This window comes from Epinephelus fuscoguttatus, linkage group LG16 (genome assembly GCF_011397635.1).
Source record: "Epinephelus fuscoguttatus linkage group LG16, E.fuscoguttatus.final_Chr_v1".
NCBI classification, from domain to species: Eukaryota; Metazoa; Chordata; class Actinopteri; order Perciformes; family Serranidae; genus Epinephelus; species Epinephelus fuscoguttatus.
The window spans coordinates 23,971,937-23,991,671 of record NC_064767.1 but is presented as its reverse complement, the minus strand read 5'-3'; the positions used below and the strand labels follow the sequence as shown (position 1 = coordinate 23,991,671).

General features: G+C 39.6%; 1 protein-coding gene across 1 annotated transcript in view; it reads left to right on the top strand.

The window, feature by feature from the left end:
* The first annotated feature begins 12,356 nt into the window (after positions 1–12,356).
* The window catches only part of eys (eyes shut homolog), a 233,308-nt gene continuing 225,929 nt past the window's right edge, over positions 12,357–19,735 (top strand). The window contains exon 1 of the mRNA XM_049600306.1: positions 12,357–12,548. The gene's annotated coding sequence lies outside the window, so the exon portion shown is untranslated. The remainder of the gene's footprint in view (positions 12,549–19,735) is intronic.

Genomic DNA, 19,735 nt, shown 5'->3' with positions numbered 1-19,735 from the left:
AACAAGTATCAATGCAGCATTATAATCTCTGAACCATTAGCCTCTAATTTCATGTAATATGTTGCTATATATTCAAAGTACAACAGTTATTTTACTGCACAGACACAACTTCATCTGAACAACATATTGTATGAGGCGCCAGGGGAAATATAACAAATAACTTGCAGCACACACTATAGGAACAGGATATTACATCTAAGGAACCAGTGTGCTGACTAAGGGAACCTCCAAGGCGAACAGCCTCTCATGCCTCACAAAGGCACAATTGATCCAGTCCGAGCACCTGGTAGAATAACCAAAGGCTGGAAAGTGGATGCAGCAAGGACAAAGCAATGCACCTCAGAGTCAAAGCCACACTCCCTTATCAGAGCGTATTGTTACAGGATCATATTAATTATTGCTTTGCTTTTACCCTGATACTCATTTGTATTCTTATACACAAATGTGGATAATAACATCTTCACATGAGTGGGGATTTTGTTGACACTGACCTTTCTTCCTTATTGTTTGGGATCCCAGAGACCCCACCGCTCTATGTGTAAAAATAATAATTGCAAAATCAACAACTTTTTTCTTTTTTTCTGACCTCATTAAACCTCATATGTAGAAAGGTGTTGAAGTCTTTTCCCACTGCCACACACTGGACTTGTGGAATAAATGGAGGTGTCAAAATACAAACACGACAATAAAATATTGTCACAGTATTACACCATTTAAAGGAAAAAATGTTTTATATGTTACTGAAGCTACAAATTGATGAATAAATATTTCTTTTGTTTGTCAAAAAGTCATTTACAGACAAGGAAATGTAAATTATGTTATCCTACACAGTGATATATTGTTTGACAATGGTAAAAACAGAAAACCAAATAGATTTTTTTTATTATTATTCATAACAGGGACTTTAAGTGTGTTGTTTAAAATCATGTTTATGAGCAAAATTCTATGAAAAAAACCCCTCATGAGGTATCATGGTGATTAAACAAAACATATTATGTTTTTTGAGCTGTTAAAGAGGGTTCAGGCTTCTCAAGGAGTCTAGCCCGAAGTTTCAGCCAGCAGCCAGTTAGCTTTACTTAGCACAAAGACTAGACACAGGAGGAAACAGCTAGCCTGGCTCAGTCCAAAGGTAAAAAAAAGAGCCTACCAGCACCTCTAAAGCTCACTAATTAACACAATATATCTTGTTGGTTTAATATGATCCAAAACTGGAGTGTGAAAAAGGCAAGTTTTGGTTTATCAGGGGCTATGTGCTGGACTATTACTTGGCCATAACCATACACACATGAGAGTGATATCAATCTTCTCATCAAACTCTCAGCAGGAAAGCAAATAAGCATATTTCCCAATGAAGAACTATTCCTATAACAAAAACCCATTGTCATCTGTGTGCTCAGCAATAAATTTAAAGCAGTGGTTCCCAACTGGTCCAGCTATGGGGTCCTGATTTCTCTTTAGTCATTAGTTCAAGGTCCACACATACTTGTGTTTGGCCATTTTGTCAAGCTAGTTTGCTGTCTCTGTCAAGTAGCTGTCCATTAGTCACTTACTGGCCAAAAATTCACTGTACTTCAAAATAAAGTGTCTTTTACTTGACACATTCGTGAGTCATTTGCTGACCAATCAGAAAGGACCCGCAATCCACTTTCGGACTGCAACCCACCAGTTGGGAACTGCTGATTTAAAGGGCCATCACATTATACTGGACAGGTGCAACAAAACAATGACTGTCATTCTAAATCACATCAGTTAAGACAGTGAGTATCAAAGTGGCGTCTGTGTCACTGCTGGGGGGTCTGTGAAGAGTTTTCAGTCATTTATTTACATTACAATAAAATCTTTTTTCAATGTTCAACCAAGATTTCAAAGTTCTAGATAGATATATACAAAAATAAGTTGTACTAAAATTTAAAATATACAAGAGAAATACACAGGAATAAAATAAAAAACATCAAAATTACAGGAGTAAAAACGGAAGATCAATTATATACACAACACAGTAAGAGGAAAGGTAGAGGTTGTAAAAAATGTGCAAAAATGTGTAAAAATGTGCCGAATAGCCAACATCATTGGTTTACCTACACCACAATGAGTACATAACATGTAATCATGAGCCAGTAATGCATGTTGACGAGTGCAAAGAAAGAAGTAGCAGGCTATAAAGTTTGAAAGTCCACCCAGAAGGCACTTTGGGTGGTGGATGAATCAAACAAACACAGGACTTTCCCCCATGAGACCAGTGTTAAGGACTGTGTGAAACCAAATGGCCTTTGAGTCATTTTAAGGTGCATCATCATAACAGTTCTTTCTTAAACCAAACCTATGTAACTAAACATTAAGTAGGTACCTTTACATAAAGTATTTAACATGATGATGCCATTTGTGGGGGGTTAATTCACAAGATATTATACAAACTGTTGCATGAGGGCAACAGTTCACTTCATGCTTCTCTTGATGTGTGTGTGTGTGTGTGTGTGTTGTGAAATACTTTTTAAATTAGCCCTTTTCTCTTGATTTGCCTTTGATATTGTGGTACTATTAAGTTACAGTGTTGCAGCTAATCAAACTGATTTCAGTTGCATTGTTTATAGGTATAGGTATGTTGAGATGGTTCAATAATTTTTAATATCTTTCTGATACATTTCTCTTGTGTTGTGTTTTTCCCATAACTAACACTACATAAGTGTAAAACATGGGCTATGTTGAATTATTGTGGTATATTCTCTCTCCAGCGCAGCACAGGAAATCAAAATAGCCGTCATAATAGCGCCACAGTAAAATTTTAGTACTGTCATAACCCATCAAAGAGAAAAAAATATACTTATGGTTTCCAAGAGCGATGACCTCGTCGGTGTCACTGGGTACAAAGATATGCTCTGTCCAACTTGATTCATGTTGCGGCCACTCTGAGCCATGGCTACTCCCCATCCAATTACCATCCCATAATATATCAAGGGAATTACAGCTAGACTGAGCAGAGTCAGAAGTGACTTGAAGACACCTGTGGGTAATGGACAGTAGTGGCGTTTGGTTTGGATCACAGCACAGATGTAATGATTCAGTTGAAGGGAGACCAGGTCGACTGATAACTAGGTCAAAAGGAGGATGTGCTTGATCCTTTTCCCCCGATCCTATGGCTACAACTTGGCTCCAATTATTATTTTTTTCCCCTTTTAATAGAAAGGAAGGACAGAAATTCTATTTCATGGGTTGCAGGGGGAGAAAAAGTGTAATCATCAACTCAAGGCTATCAGAAACCATTCTCTCTGCTAATGGGTTACGTGAATTAATATTCATAAGCGAATCTAAACCCGAATTGGTATATTGGATATGCAGGTCAGGATGAATGTGTCAGGGTCAGGGATAATTTCTTACGGATGGTGTTTAATATATACAGCACTTCAAAGGTGGACTTCATTTGGTTTTCTCCATCTGATGAGAGGCGTTATGGACAAGTTCAGACGTGGAGAAGAGTGATTTCTTGACAGATCTGCAAGAAGTTTTCCAACTAACGCTGCAGATGACTCATTCAAAAAATGATATCCAATGTTATTTAAGTATCATGGGCTACATTTTCTATATGCAGTTACAGTTTTGACAAGATCTCAGGGTGAAATGTTGAAGATGTAAATGCCACCCCACTGTCTGTCTGAAGCAGAGGGTTTCATCTTCTATAGGAACCATGAGAATAAACTGCCATTTCCATCCGAGTTTTACCATCCAGCTATGAAAGTGACAGACAAAAGGTTTGATGTTCATATAATTCTTGACACATGAACATTGACTCGGGAGATGTTATGGTAGAATTTCAATTGTTCAGTTCAAAACTAAGTACCAGGAGCTAATGCTTTCAGTCTGCATAGACTTAAGTAATTCTTTTTAACCTTGATATATAACAAAAAGCAGCCAATAGAGACTCATTTGGGTCCTTGGTGTTCAGCTTCAGTGAGCTCCCAAGGTTGACCTCCGCTGCATTGCAGTGTATATTGGCCAGGACAACAAAACCACAAGCACATGTTCTTGAGTTCAGATCTCCCACCTCTCCAATTTCACTTTTAAAGATGGCAAAATGGTGGGTTGCATTTGAACTACTACACAGCTGTATAAATAATCTCCTCAGAGCATCACTTACTGCACTATTTCACTCAGTGAAGATGAATACACAATGTTGGTTCAGCCAACAGCCAAAAAAAAAAAAAAAATCCCATGACAACAGCGTGGAGGCTGTCATGAATGACTACATATTTTATAATATTTTGGCAGTTGAAAACTCCAAACTGCAGTGCAATGCAGAAGGAAATGTGGCAAAACAAGGGCACAAAGCTGAGAGAATAGCCCCTACAGCAACACAGGGTAGAGCTACTGTAAATTCAGTCCCAGAGCTGCATGGTTTGGGGTTACGGGTGACTGCTGGCATGCTTCTTTTGTTGCATTGAATTCCATTAAAGAAAGTGTTTCTGCTCAACACTAAAGCTGATGCCAAAACAAAACAAAAATTAGCAGAAGCCGAGGCCAAAAATAAGTTGTGATTGGAACTGGAGGTAGAAATGGCTAATAAGCAATTGTAAGGGATGTATTTCTTAATTATTTTGCCTAATTAAAGCCCTGAAAACATCTCATCGAAATTTAATTTAATTGGAAAGCGAGCAGCTAATGGTATAGCTAGATAACAGGAGTTAACCACAGAAGGGAGTAAAGCAATAGGCCTATTTTCCCTCCCACATTTATTACAAATTACTATGCCGCCATTGCCCATCTTGTTATTATCGTTTTAGATTTTTAAAAAAAGAAAAGATTTGACTTTATATTATTATTAATGCAGCACACTCTGAGTTCTTTCTGGATGGCTCTTAAGAGATAAGACACTGTGTCAAGGAAACTAGGATACAGTATCTTTTCTCTGTGTGTGTCATGAAGCTTGGATCCAAATGATCTGGTGGATGAAGCCATGGAGAGACTTTGAGGATGCAGCCAGAAAGCACACCAGTATAGACAGGTAGTGACATTTTTACTTCACTGATTTTCCCAGCATGGACTTTCATGTGAGTGCAGAGCTCAGTAACTGATATGTCTGGTGCTTCTGTGATGATTTATGTTTTGCCGGCTTTGAGGATTTCACATAGCTCTCTTAGGACACTACAAAGTTTGATGCTTGTAATATGATGCCTCTGACTCTGTAGCCTCCCTCAAACTAGCGTGAAATCCATCAGCCGGCTTGCTGAATAAAGTTTGCGAAAACAAGTTTTAGCTGAAGTGGTTGAGAATATTACACACCGTAGTCTATTTATGGTCGCAGTCTCTAACTATATCTCCCCCTATCCTATTGTGGAATTTAAGATAACCCGAGTTCCTTTTTTTAAAGCAGCTCCTGCCTTAAAGCTGCTTTATATTTCTGGTCTCAAACACATAAACAACTAAAAAAAAAAAACATCTCAGTAGCTGTGAATTTGAGAATGTTGTTGTCTATCTATAAATATTCTGCATTCAGTATGAGGAAATATATTCAATTTAAACGCTGAGTGGATTGAATGAACCTTGATATGTCATGTCAGTCTCTGTTGTAATGCAGAGCGATGGCAGCAACAGAATTTTGATAATGTTGTCATGGAAACGCGCTGGAGAGAATAAGTAGAAAGTATGAGCTCTTCCTGGTGGAAATGTACTGTGTTGGCATGCCAAAAATGCACAATGTGAAATGTACAAATCTGGGAGAAATAAATGTGTTGTTTTTTTAAAAAAATACATGAGGTCCAGGGTACACAGTGTCGCTCTCTGGCAGACTTTTAGGACTGACTAAACTTCTGGAGTCATGCAGAACTCAGCTTTGTATAAATGCTGTAACCCTCCAGTGTGCGCTTACCAGGACCATATGTGACATTTGCTCTTTATTCCCAGCGCTCACTCGCAATTTTTACTAGCTCTAAGTAGACTGACCTCTGAGCATTGATTTTATTGTCACTTTCCCAGAGCTATTTTCAGAACTGTGACTTGTTGGAAGAATATTCCTCTGTGTTTCAACAGTCCATCTTGATTATGCTGCATTCAATAAAGTATAAAGTTAGATTGGAATATTATTTTTCATCACAGTGCTGGCTGATTCTTTTCATTTTACTGACTTCAAGCTTAGTTGTAGAATTGTGTTTTCCAAATTAAATGTTGTGACTATTTTAGCTGAGAAAAATCAGAGTAGCATCAGCACTGAAAGAGTTCTTTGTTGTTGTGTTGTGAACTTTAAAATAGCTTCTCGACATAACGCTTTTGTTGCAGCAAGATGTGTTAAATTGCGAACAAGGTTCTGAGCTTGTTCTGTTGTTGCTTTGTGTTGCTCAAAGATCATTATCTAAATGAAACACTACAATGAGGACAATACAAGAGCTATTTTACTTTAAAACATGGTAATATATTTCGCAAGACTTTTACACTGCAAACTCAGTAATCTGTATGAACAACAGATTTAAATCTGGAGTTATGTTCATTATATAACTTTAAACCAGCTTCACACTAACTATTTCAGTCTGTAATGCTTACGAAACCACTCTCTGTGTTTTGTCCCTTAACTTGCCTCATAAACATTTCAGAGAACCTGAAATCACACTAATATGTGACACAGCAGGTACTTGATGGCACTGTTAAAACAGAATATCATTGCTTAAGGCAAGGTGACAGGGATAATAATCTGCCATCCTTTATGTTTAATATTTAAATCCCAGAGGTAAAGAGAGAAAGATGGCGGTGTCCTTGTTTTGTGCACCCTCTATACTCTATCAACTCGGTCCAGAGTGATCAAGCAAACAGCAAAGCACAATATGCAGTCACAGTTTCCCAACACAACTGCGACTGATTATCGTTAAAAGGTTATGGAAATCAAAAATGTGTAAAGGTTACGATACACGGACAACATTTTGATGCTATTTGCACCCCTAGTTGCCAGGATAATGCCATTTGTTTGTACTTGTTCTCATATTTGATGATGTCCACTTTTTCAGCATATGGTGTGTACATTTTGTCTTATTTACCAAAACCAAGTGCCACTTAAGGCAACATTGCCAATCTCTGTGGTATCTGTGATTATATGTGTTTGCTGTGTTGATGTTGAGATTTCCGTAACTGTGTAAACACAGATCTGTTTCCCTCTGTTTGCTGCAATTACTCATTTTGTACATTGTTTTCTTCCTCCAAACCTGAAGGGAATACGTTCTTTGTGAGTCAGTTTGGGAAAGTGCAGGATAATATATTGCATTAGTATGAAATGAGCATACACTTCATACAGTACAACAGCGTTTACCTCAGAGCTCTGCTGTATGCAGTTAAGAGAGCGGGAAAGGTCACATAACTCAGGGGCAGAATAAGCAATGCTACATGTAGATGCTGATTAATCTCTACAACTCTCAGGGAAATGTACGAAGTATAATATTTGAATTTCTTATCACCTCAAACATTTCAGTTTGAACGCAGTTACAACATGGCATTTTGCCTCTGAATCAGTTGTTAATGTGTAAATGTTTTCCTGTGGCATTTTAGTAAAGCTTGTCTATATTCAGTATTTTCACATTTGACACAGAAAATGCTCGTTCGTGTTTTTTATATTCGCACTGCTCGTTATAGTTAATAGCTTATTGCTGGAAGGAACATTATGACACATGTCAGTAAACTGAAAAAATGGAGAATTTCACATTTTCAGCTATTTACATTACAAAAAACCCACAATGTCGGTAAAGTGTGTGAACCTCTGAATGTTAAACCTCAGTTTTTCCCCTCCGGTGCCACATTGTTGAGACTGCACACCGCAGCTCCACACACTACATTCTGTTTAGTGAACATACAGCGTGTGCAAGAGTTCATAATTCAGCCAGCAAGATCTTGTGCAACAATCTAATTATATCTATATTCAAGAGGGATCTGAGTATTTCTCAGCGGGCTCCATACAGCTGACTGTGTGTGCATAACTGTGGGCTTGATTAACAAGTTGTTGAGTCAGCACATACTGTAGTAAAGTGCTTCAAGCCCACAGACTTTCTAACCTACAGCAAGGTGCTAAAAAGTACCAGAAATTACTGCTGATCGAATATCGCCGACCCTCGTTCAATTTGCTTGTAAAATTCCACTTAATTGTTTTAAAGATAATTGTTTCATTCACTTTAGGGCGATTTAGATTCCATAAATTGTGTATTTGATATATGTTGCCTGGCTTTATATGCACTAGATGATATGTAAACCTTTGCAGTCATTAAATATGTCACTAAAACTGTCACTATGGATTCCTTGGTGTGTTGGGATAATGCACACACTGTAGTTTGGATCAAATAGCACATGAAACTGGGTACCATTTCAATTATGTTTTAACATTTCTGACCAATCAAGTCCTTGTCAGAATCATTACATTTCATTGGAGTGCAACGCAGTGTTTTTCACTTCTTGTTTAGTGATGAGGCGATAATGCAGAGTGGCTGATGCAGTCACAAAATGGTTTAGTGGTTTCAAATTCGCTACGCTGGTCGTAAATTAATTTTCATTGTTGTAAACTGATCAAATTCAGAAATAGAAATCAGATGTAAAACAAATTCTTCTCACAAGGACTCAAAGTGTGGTACAAAATACCAGCCAGGGACTTGGTACAGTACAAGTAGATATGGAATGATGAGACTAGTTTGCAGGGCTATATAGATAAATGCTTGCTTTTCTCTGTTATACATTCTCATAAAAAGCACTGAAGGTCAATATTTCTACATCTAACGAAGATACCTAAAGCTGCAGGAAATATGGCCAACGCTACAAGCAAAAGGGCAGCTCGTTAATCTAGTCACAGTGGGGAAGCGAACCAAATTTGAGAACTTAAATGTCTTTCACCAGGATAAGCATAGGAGATAGAATATGTCAAATCTTAAGGTCAGGCAGGTGCTTCATACTGATGTATTTTGATAAGAACAGTCATCTTAAAATTGATTCTGGAATTACTCGAAACTGATGACTGGCAAGACTATTATTTGCAGAGCTTATAGGGCGAGAGCTTGTAGAGGGCAGCATGAGTATAGAGCATGAACCACCGAGGAATCTCGACTTGTAAAAGAGAAAATGAAATGTGTTGAGAGTCCTACTGTGAGCAAACAATCAAGAAAAGTAAGGTGTAACAGGAGTGTGTGACCTTTATGAGAACATCTGTCATCTTGCTCTGTGTTTCTGCTGGGTCTTAAAAGTGGGTCAAAGGATCATGTCAGTGTTTTGGACATGTGCTGATACGAATCTTTTTTTTCATTCTTATTGCAGTGATATGACATAAAAAAAATAAGTTTCTGACGCGATGGAAGACGTCTCTCTGAATAATTTAGCTGATTTTCTTAGGTACGTCTCCTGGACATACAGTGGTAGTGGTCCACTAACAGGCTTGTGAATGGACAGTCTCCAAGTTTGATCTCTGGCCAGCTGGAGGAATCTCGGCTGGCAATGTAAATGGCCGACACTCTCCTCTCCCTCGGCAACAACCGCTGATATTGCCCTGGAGCAAGGCACTTAACCCCTTACTTATACTGTTGCTCAGCAACCGCCAGTACAAGACTGATTGCAGTGCAGCTCCCTGGTGTGAATGTAGCTGTACAGTGAAGGGGATGTAGGTCATTGCAAGAAAAAAAACATCGTGCACAAGCTGTCAAAACATTCCTTGAGCAAAGAAACATTAAATATGATTTGAAAACAATACCAGTATGGAATGACTCTCTGCCAGTGTAGATGGAGGAGAGTGTATCTAGGAAGTAAACTCTGAAAAGATACTGAACTAAATGTGGTTTGAGTCAGACAATTTAAAAGAACAGTTCAAGACCTTGAGGAGTCTTCACTGGATGCCTCGCAAACCAACCCAAGAAATAGTCCAACACATAACCCCGCTTAAAATGATGAAATGTTGTTTTAACTCCTGGATTTTTCTGCAGATTAAACAAATGATAGACAATTTGTTTGTTATTTTTTGTACAGGCTAGCTGCTGTCCCTATGTTTCTAATTGTTTTGCAAAGCTAAGATAACTAATTGCTGGTTGTAGCTTCCTATCTTCCAGCCCATTTGCCAGAATAAAATGTTGGCATTGTATGTTTCTGCAAAAGAGGGATATGTTACATTTGTACATCTCATACTCTCATAGGTTCGTATGAGTTCCTCATCAGAAGGGGGATGGGATGTTGGATGGCATGACACCTTGGCGAGACAGTTACCAAGCAGCAGACAGCTGTTTAAGACCAACAGATGACAAGTCAGGACATTCATAGTCATGTTTATGGCAACCAAACCAGGTATTTTTAATTTTTTAATTGAAACATAAAGTTTTAACATATCTGCTACATATAAACATAGACTGTAAAAATTATGGACTTAGCTACCGTGAAATTATTCATTGGTTTGAAGCCTCAATTTTGGCACGGCTGTTGCCATCTTTTTTGGGGCCAGAAGTGACCATATTTAGATGAGAGGCTGGTGCTATGGAGGTGTGAGGGGTGGATATGACTGAGAAGCCAAGGAGACTATTGGCAGACTGCCTGTCATTCAGAGCGGCCCATCCTTAATTATGTGCAACTTTCAGCCTTAATAAAATGGAAATGGCTGAATTATAAAAAACTTACATTGACATGAACAGGTAAATTTACCATAGAAGCCAAAACCATTTTTGTACCAGGCTGTGAACATGTTTATTTTTGCTGTAAAATTGGGCATTTGAATATGAGTCTCTATGGGGACTGACTTGCTTCTGCAGCCTGACTCCAGTGGTTATTCAAAAAATTGCAGTTTTTGCCACCTCTATGTTCACTTCATTTTTCAGCCCACATATGACATGCACAAATTCAACATATGAAATGTACAAATGTAACATATCCATGGTTTGCAGAAACGTACAATGCCAACATGAATTCTGACAACTGGTTTGTGTCTTCTTATCTAACATAGTGGCAACCTCCGGAGCTGAAAAATGAAGCCAATGTGGAAGTGCCAAAAACTGCAGTTCATTGTAGGCCACTTCAGGCTGACTCCAGAAGTGAGTCAATCCCCACAGACCCACATGTTAAAATGCCCAACTTTACAGCAGATATAAACATGTTTACAGCCTGGTACAAAAATGGTTTTGGTCCTTTAAGTTAATTTCATGAAAACTGTACAGGGGTGAATTTTTTTATACCTCAGCCGTTTGCATTTTACTAAGGCTTAAAGTTACACATAATTAAGACCGGGCTGCCTTAAGTGACAGGCTGTATGTGAGGAATCAACACACTGTGTGTTCCAGGACCCATACTACCATACTATATAGCATGCCAGAAAAAGATTTAGTATGTCTGAATACACAGTATGTCAAATGCAGTATGTCAAAAAATACCAGGATGTTCTACTACATCTGCTCTTATTTTGCAGTATGTTTCTGTCTATTCTGACCCACAATCCTCTGCACAGCCAAAGATGCATCACATCGACTGTCAGAAACCACAATGATGGGTCAAATTTCAGGGTGTACTGTTATGAGGGACTACCCAGCTAACATTTGTATGTGGGCCCATGTGGGTAGTATATCGGCTGAAAAATGGGCCCTATATGGACTTTTCCACGGGTCCCATATTGATCCCATGTCAGTTGCCCACATGGGTGGGTTTACCCATGATCCCCAGATAAGGTGCACATTTTGGGCCCATCACAGTTGCTACTCAGGTGGCCCATTTTTCAGCTCATTTAGTATCCATAGGGGTCCCACATACTAATGTTGGCTGGGTAATATGTCCCGACTGTGTGCATACTGCATGCAACAGTGCATAATATGCGTCAATTCCACCTCTTGCTCCTCCTTCCATGGGTGACGTCATTGTGGCGTTTATATAGTTGAACTCTTATCAAGTATGCAAATATATGCATTGCCCCAAATTCCAAACTGTCTCCTTTAATCTAGTTAGACCTTAAAAGATGGACTCCACCAGTATTCAAGTTTCTGAATGGCTGCATTAGTGATAGTATCATCTTAATTTAATGATCAGGCAAAGCAATTGAGCTGCTTGGCAAAGTATTACAGTAATGTGTAGCTATTTATTTGCTAGGTAATGCATGAAATATCCAGCAATTCAGCGAACAGACTCGATTAAATAGTTTAAAAAAATGTACTCCCTAATCCAGATCTGCTATGGTCCAATTACAAGACAGTCCAGTCAGTTTAGTTTTTATTTTTTTTTCACCCCACAGGTACCACATAAAATCATTTTTATTCACTCAGAGAGCTTCAGTTGTTTACACAAGATAATAACTCGGCCTGGCTAATGAATATTTAGTTAAGCCTAATTAAATAATCAATCAGGCAGCCTGTATCCCCGCCCTCCGCTGCCCCCGAGGGCCATCTCCTCTGCAGGCGGGCACGCCTTCAGCCCTCAGCGTCTGATCACATTACCTTAGCAACATGTTTCCTCCTGCGTGCTGCTCACACTAGCTCAGCTGTCACATCCCCCAGAGAGAGACACTTCTCAGCTCTCAAAGAAACTCTCCAAATGATGTTACAAGTCGCCGTCCCAGGGCGGACCACCTTTTCAACTTAATGGTGAGCATGCATCCTACCGATGTAACCTTACAGTGTAATTGTCAGTCAGCAGAGACGCGCTCGCGCGGGTGCTGCACGCAGCGGCAGATGGTCCATGTGCACCCTCACTAGTCAGATTACCCGTCCATAGTAAATCCTGGGCCTTGCAGAATGGGGGCAGAGAGACGCGTCGCTTGAGCTTAACGCTAAACTGTGGTTTAGTGCAGACCCTTTTGGCTGCAGGCCTGCCTCAGCTTTTAAATGTGTGTGAAGCAGCGTGCCTGCCAGTCTCTGCCAATTTCACCCTCACTGTAACAGACAGGCCAGGTGGAGGCTGTGATATACAGACTTTACCTGCTCAGGCCATTTGGAAACTGGTCTGCTGCACAGTTTTGACTTCACACAATCTGTGCAGGAACACCAGAGGAATAAATAGCAAAAGATCACCATAAACTCACAACAGAATCCATATACACACACACACAGATGGAAGGGCCTGCGAGCCTGAGTATATGAGGGTGGCTGAGGTGATCGAAAATCAAACACTATGTATTTAGCCTATATGACAGTCTATGATGCTAACAGGCCTCAACACAGAAATGACCTACATGTTGCAAGCCAAACATCTGCCTTCCTTATTTCTACAGTCAGTGTATTCAAATTGTTTGTAGCATCTGTGTTTTGAAAACAGCAAATATATCCAACAAGGCCGCACAATCCAAAAAGTTTTGATTTCTTTTTTTCAAATATTTAGACATGTTTGATGGCGAGATCTTGCACCTAATATGATTCAAATCTGATCACAGATGTTGAGATATCTTAAATAACAAACAAACATGCAGGCCTGTAAAAACGTCACATCTGTGGCAGAGGTAATCGTCAGAGAATTCAGGGCTCCCCGATACTGTTCTGATTTTATTTTTACTCCATGACATAAACTGATATCTGTCCCATATCGTAGCCTTTACTAATTTGTTTGTACTTTTGTATCTTTGTATCATCATGTTCAGAGGTTGATCTTGATAAAAAAAATACTACTCATAAAATGCATATATCAGACACACGCTCACACACAGTTGCCAGTACACCTAGTGAAAACTAATGCAGTCTAATACAACTAATACCACAGTCCTGCTCTGCAATAAATCCCGCTTCATGATTTTTATAATGTATAGTTTACTTTGAAGCACTTTAACAGAGGCAACAATTCAACTGTATAATTATATTGGAGGATGTAGTTTGAGGTGCTGTGTGAAACTGTATTTAGCCCTGCCTCACTGATTGAAATGGGGCGGTCATAATGAAAGTAACACGTGTCTGTACAATGCAATTCAAAGCTGGATTGGCAGCACTCTGAAACTGATTATTATAATCAGGCGGTGCAGTGTTAGTATTGTTGCCTCACAGCAAGAGGTTTCCTGGTTTGAACTCGGGGTGGGGGGAGCCCTTCTGTTTGGAGTTTGCATGTTTTCACTATGTCAGCGTGGGTTTTCTCTGGGTGCTCCGGCTTCCTCCCACAGTCCAAAGACATGCAGGTTAATTGGTGGCTGCAGATGTGAATGTGAGTGTGAATGGTTGTCTGTCTCTATGGTATGGTGACCAGTCCAGGGTGTACCCCACCTCTTACCATGCTCTGTTGGGATAGGCTCCATCCCCCAAGCGACCCCCAGCAGGATGAGCGATTATGGAAAATGAATGAGTTATTATTATAACCTTCATAAAACTAGGAATAAGGGTGAGCGTCCCTATTGAGCACACCAAATTTGCTTTTCAGACATTTCTAATATGTACTGACTACATTTAAGTGAGAGCACTTTTGTTAAAATGGAAGTCTAACCTTGCATTTGAAGTGTAAATAATTTATACTAATATCTGATGTTTTTATTGTATAATTTGTCAAAATATGTCAAAAGCCTGGCATGGGCTTAATGGATACTTGACATACTTTTTAAGCCCACTGATATTTCATGTAAGCCCACTTCATTATGTTGATTAATGAAAAGATATTTAAAAAAAATCATCTGTTCTTTTCAAATCTATGTTCTCTTAGCTCTTGATAGCCGTTTTCATTTTGTCTCCACTCCTATGCTACGGCGTCTGAATGACATTTAAAATAGGTGTGACCAGGCTTTTTGCTTTGTTATCAAAGCAGAGAAAGCTGAACTTACAAGATATCTTTTTTTGAATATAGCCAGAAAAGTTTTATCAAACAAAACCAAAACTATGGCGGAAATTACTCTTTAGTATTTCATCTTTCAAAATGTCTTGTCATTTTGTCTCCATCTCTACCCTGTGGTGTGCTGCTGGCATTCAAAATTGGACAAAAATTCTGGTCCAGCCAGCTGGTTGAAAGTGCAGATGTTTTTACGAAGGCTTCTGAAGACTGACTGACTCAAATATTAGAGCCAAAGAAGTGCAAAAATAAATCTTAACAAAAGAGGGACTGATTATTTCCGAATAAGTGCACTCAAGCTTTCCAGGAGAAGGTGTAGGGGGGTTTGGTGAGGGAGTGTTTGCCTGATTGAAGTGAGCTGAACTGTTTTAACACCTGTTAACACAGAGGAGCAGCTTGCTTAGTGTTGGTGAGGGTGAAAAAAAAATAGAACATTGAATGAAACTTTTAATTCATACATTGATCCACCCACTTCAGTGTGAAAATCATATAGCAATGTTCTGGCTTGCAGATGTACCACATACTAACCCACCACTGGATCATGATCATGTGACCGTGCTGCATCACAGACCTGCAGTATTTCCTTTATGTGGGGCTGTGTGTGGCTGAAATAGTACATACCGCAATTCCCCTAAGCACTGCACAAGTGTTACAAACAAACAAAGACGCACAACCTTGCTTTATTGAGGTTCTCCTCCAGAGAACCAAATAAACAGGAAGCACTGCGGTCTATACTACAGGGGGGCTGGTGACTGATGAAGGTATTGCCTCAAACAAAAATGAGCAATTCATAGAGGTGAAGTCACGCTGGTGAAGCTGTGCTGCTGCTGGCTCTGGCCTAATTTAACCCATGGTTATAACTTCTTTGAGGAATTACGGGCTTGGAAACATCCTGCAGTAGCAGTTTGAAATGCTCCTCGGGTTTATAGAGAAAAACAAAAGAACAAAAATATGTATATTTGTGTATGTTAAGGTGTGCATGTGAACTGTCCCATGCTCTAGTAACCTTTTTGAGATATAATTCAAACTGGTATATTTTATTTTGCAATTAACCAGTAAATTGGTGTTCACAAAGTGGTCCTGAAATTTGAAAATAAATTGTATTTTCATTGGCTTCAATTACTGAACATTTAGAGTGAGAAAATTGATGTGCGGTTGGTGTTCAGGGTTACAGGGCCCGGGTGCTCATCAGTGTTATAACTGATTAGTGGCGATGCAGATAGCTGCCCAGGGAGCACGAGTGATCAGTCTGGCGGAGGCTGCGGCCAGCAGCTTGCTCGTGCTTGGCTTATCAGTCCTCCAGTGGCTCCGCACCGACATCAGTGTCTCAGTGCTGTTGCAGTGGCATCCTGCTGGTGACAGAAGTCGGAAAAAATAAGCAGATTTTCATAGTTTTGAAGCCTAGCTGCAGGATTTCAGAGTTATTATGTCTCACATGATGCAGTAATGATAATGTTTCAGGTCCATCATTACAAATCAAGTGGTTTTGATTTGTAGATGTGTTTAGAAATACGCCAACACACTCAAACGATGATGGCTGTTGACCGCTTTCTGCTCTAACCTACTCTGAAATGGGACATCATCTACCAAATCCATCACCACAGTGTTGTCAGAAATAGACTGTTTAACAGTGAGTGGACAGAGAAATGAGTTCTGTGCCAGTTGATTTAAAGTCTGTGTGTTTACTTTGAGACATTCTCAGGTGAAATAACTTTCCAAAGTATTGTTTTCTTTGTCACAGAGAAAGCACCGGGTTAATAGAATGAATTGGCATGCCGGTGACAAACAATGCTTCTGCTCTACCAATTTATAGGTGAGATTATAAAAAAAGACCATGGACTCTGTGATGGCAGCCTCACAGTTTGTCTGCCTCACTCATCTGTAGTGATAACTGGAGAGATATTTGCTTTCACCCTCTGATTTAATAATTTCAGCAGCTTTATTGAAGCTGCAGCTTTCAGGCTTACAAGTCAAATTGATATTTTTATTTGACTTTATTTAACATGCAATGCAAATATAACCCTCTGAGAAGTCGTCCCCTGGCTCCGAGCAGGCAAACAGGAGTGCGCACACGATACAGCACAATAGCAAACACCGACAGCGTTCAGTCACCGCAGCTGTCAGGCTCTGAGAAGTTCTGAATCAAGGAAATCATAATGAGAAATTACCATACACGAGGAGCCTTGCACTATTTATCTCAACAATGTTTGCCTCGACTTACACCTGTGCGTCCTCATTCTTGCATAAGTGCCATTGTACTGTAACTAGCAGTTGCAGCTCACTCACTAGCCAACATCTTCATCACCGTCTGTGCATGGCGCGCACAGCTTAATGAGCCAAACTTTGCTACTTGTGTAGAAAAAAAAGAAAATGTAATTTTTCTCATTGGATGGCAAGTCACCAAATGTTCTCAGTTGTGGCCTAGTTTATGATCAAACTGTATTCTGTGAAATTTGGTGTGTTAAATGACCTGTGTAGTGCTTATTTTTAATGGAAAGTGAGACTACAGGAGAGCAACGAATAATATTGTTGTTATCAATTAATCTGTTGCTCTTTTTCATGATTTATAGAATTGGTTATTCCATAAAATGTCAGTGATATTCAGCTTACTGTGAAGATTGAGAAAGTGACAGTGAACAAATAGCTCAAATTTTTGCTAAAAAAAAAAAAAAAAAGTCATAAATCATAATCATAATTACTTTTCTCTCGATCCCCTTAAAGATTAATGGAGCAAGCGTTTGTTACATTTTTTTTTGTTGTACGACAGACAACATGTGACATGAAGGCCCACCAGTTTGATGTGATAATTTGTTGTGTCCTCTCGGTGTCTCTCTCGGTCATCAGTCAAGCGAGGATTTACACAGCTCCCTTGATCCATTGCCCTCTGCACACCTCCGTGATTGGCATCCTAAAATGTGGGTAGAACTGAGCTGTAGTGAAAGCAGGAGGCTCTGTGAGACAATTAGTTGACCCCCCCTCCACATACATGACCTTGCCTCTGACCCACATGGCCCTTATTACTTGAACCACTCCAGTGTGTGGCCCGCAGTTTAATCCCGTCTGATCAATACCTTTTAAGGCGTCTTAATATCCCAGAAAACCCTCTGGTCTGTTTATTTAAGGGAGGCCAACAGTATAGATTGCTTTAATGCTATGAATTAGTATTGAATGTGATTAAGATTAAATGAATTTGAACCAACGCACAGTTAAGAAGGATGAATGTGCTTTAGGCTCCAAATTGCATTCATCATGCAAACTGTGTCGAGTCGAAGCAGCCTCTGAATATCTCACTTGGGACTGTGCTAAAACAAATTGTATCAGAGGTTGTTGTGAGAAATCAGTACTTGGATCAAAAGTATTGTCTAGTATATATACTATAGGTTTCACATGCTTGTTGCGTCCTTGCTGCGTATCAGTGGAAATTGGGGACAAAAAGACAAAAATGGCAGTATTTCCTCCTGGCCACAGTGTTTCCTGTAGCATCGATCTATTACTCATGCTGCTCGTTGGTGTTGCCAGTTTGCTGTGACATGCGTGGTGATATAGGATGGTCTTTTTATCTCAGCTGTTTCTCTGCTCGGACTTTGGATTACAGATCTTGGTGAGATGGGATCACTGTCTTGGTGACCAAGGTCTTCTGCTAGATTTGGTATATGAAGTGGCAATAAGTGCATTGTATTATTATATTAACTATTATACTGTGTGTTATTGAACTTTGGCAGCATCTTTCAAAGTCCAACATCTGTCCACCATGTCATGACCTCCTGCCTCAATCATGATAGGCAACTGAGTCAGTCAACACCACTGCCACTACAGTAGTACACATAGCTGCTGAAACTGTTCTGGGTTTCAGTAGCCCTTTTTAGATAGGAATTGTGCAAATCTGCAGGAAAGCCCAATCAGTCTTTTTTCAGCATTGGCAGGATAAAAACAAAATCAGGGAGTGCGGCAAAATGGCGCCTACCTACTTTTGTTTATACAGAATGTGCCTTTTTCAGGGCAATGGGGGGCGTGAGCAAGTAACAAGACGTGTGGCTCAGCATGTGATGTAAACAGTGATGTGGGAGGGAAGCCGCGGCGACTCTCTGGTAAATCGGTCAATGGCCTCTTTGTTTGCGAGTGCAAGGAGGGTGTGCAATTTCTTGTCTCCCCATTTGCTCATCTTTACAGTGTCTGCCAGGTTTGTGTTTCTCTCTTGCTACTAGCTGCTCGCTAATTCCTAATCAGCTGTTTCCTGTTTATCCACCGCCAGTGGGTAGCACGTGCAGCGTAATCAACAGCTCCTCCCACAAGTTTTCAACAGCCCCTCCCGTAGCGGAAGGCCGCCTCCGTCTGTCTAAACTAAAAGGATTCTGCCAATATGACTACCGTACGAGGTGGAAAATTGGGTGCCTCGGATCAACTCGGCATTCTGCCTCTGTGTGTATAATATCCTGCTCTGTAGCACTTTGAGATTGCTAAAATGTAAAGTGCAATACAAATAAAATTTATTATTATTATTATTATTATTATTATTAAATGCTCACAGCTTCCCGGCAAAACGGCCCAACATTTGTGGAAAATCTGGCAGTGTAAAAGGGGCTAGTGTTTTTGGCCATTTTAGAATCTGGTTTTGGATCTTTTCATTTATTCACTAGTTTTAGATTCGAATAATTTATTTTTCATTGAACTGAATTTAGGTTGTCTTAAGCTGCTGCTTCAAGGTGTTATCTTATGTATTTTGATATGTACAGAGAGTGTTAGTATTTTTTATTTTTTTTTAATGTACAGTACTGTTGTGTTATGTTCAACATCTACATTACAAGTAAACAAGCTAACAAGGCTACTGAAACCCAAAAGAGCACTGTGTAGAGCTGTAGGGACAATTGTCTTAGTCACTACAAGGGATTCATTTCACATTAGACACATATGATATAGCCATTTGTTCTGTGTTAATATAAAAATGTTGATTAGAGCAGCTTCAAATAAATGCTGAATCTTAAATAGATGCATAAACTGCTAGTGCTATTTATTCCTCCACTGTTCCTAAGAATGA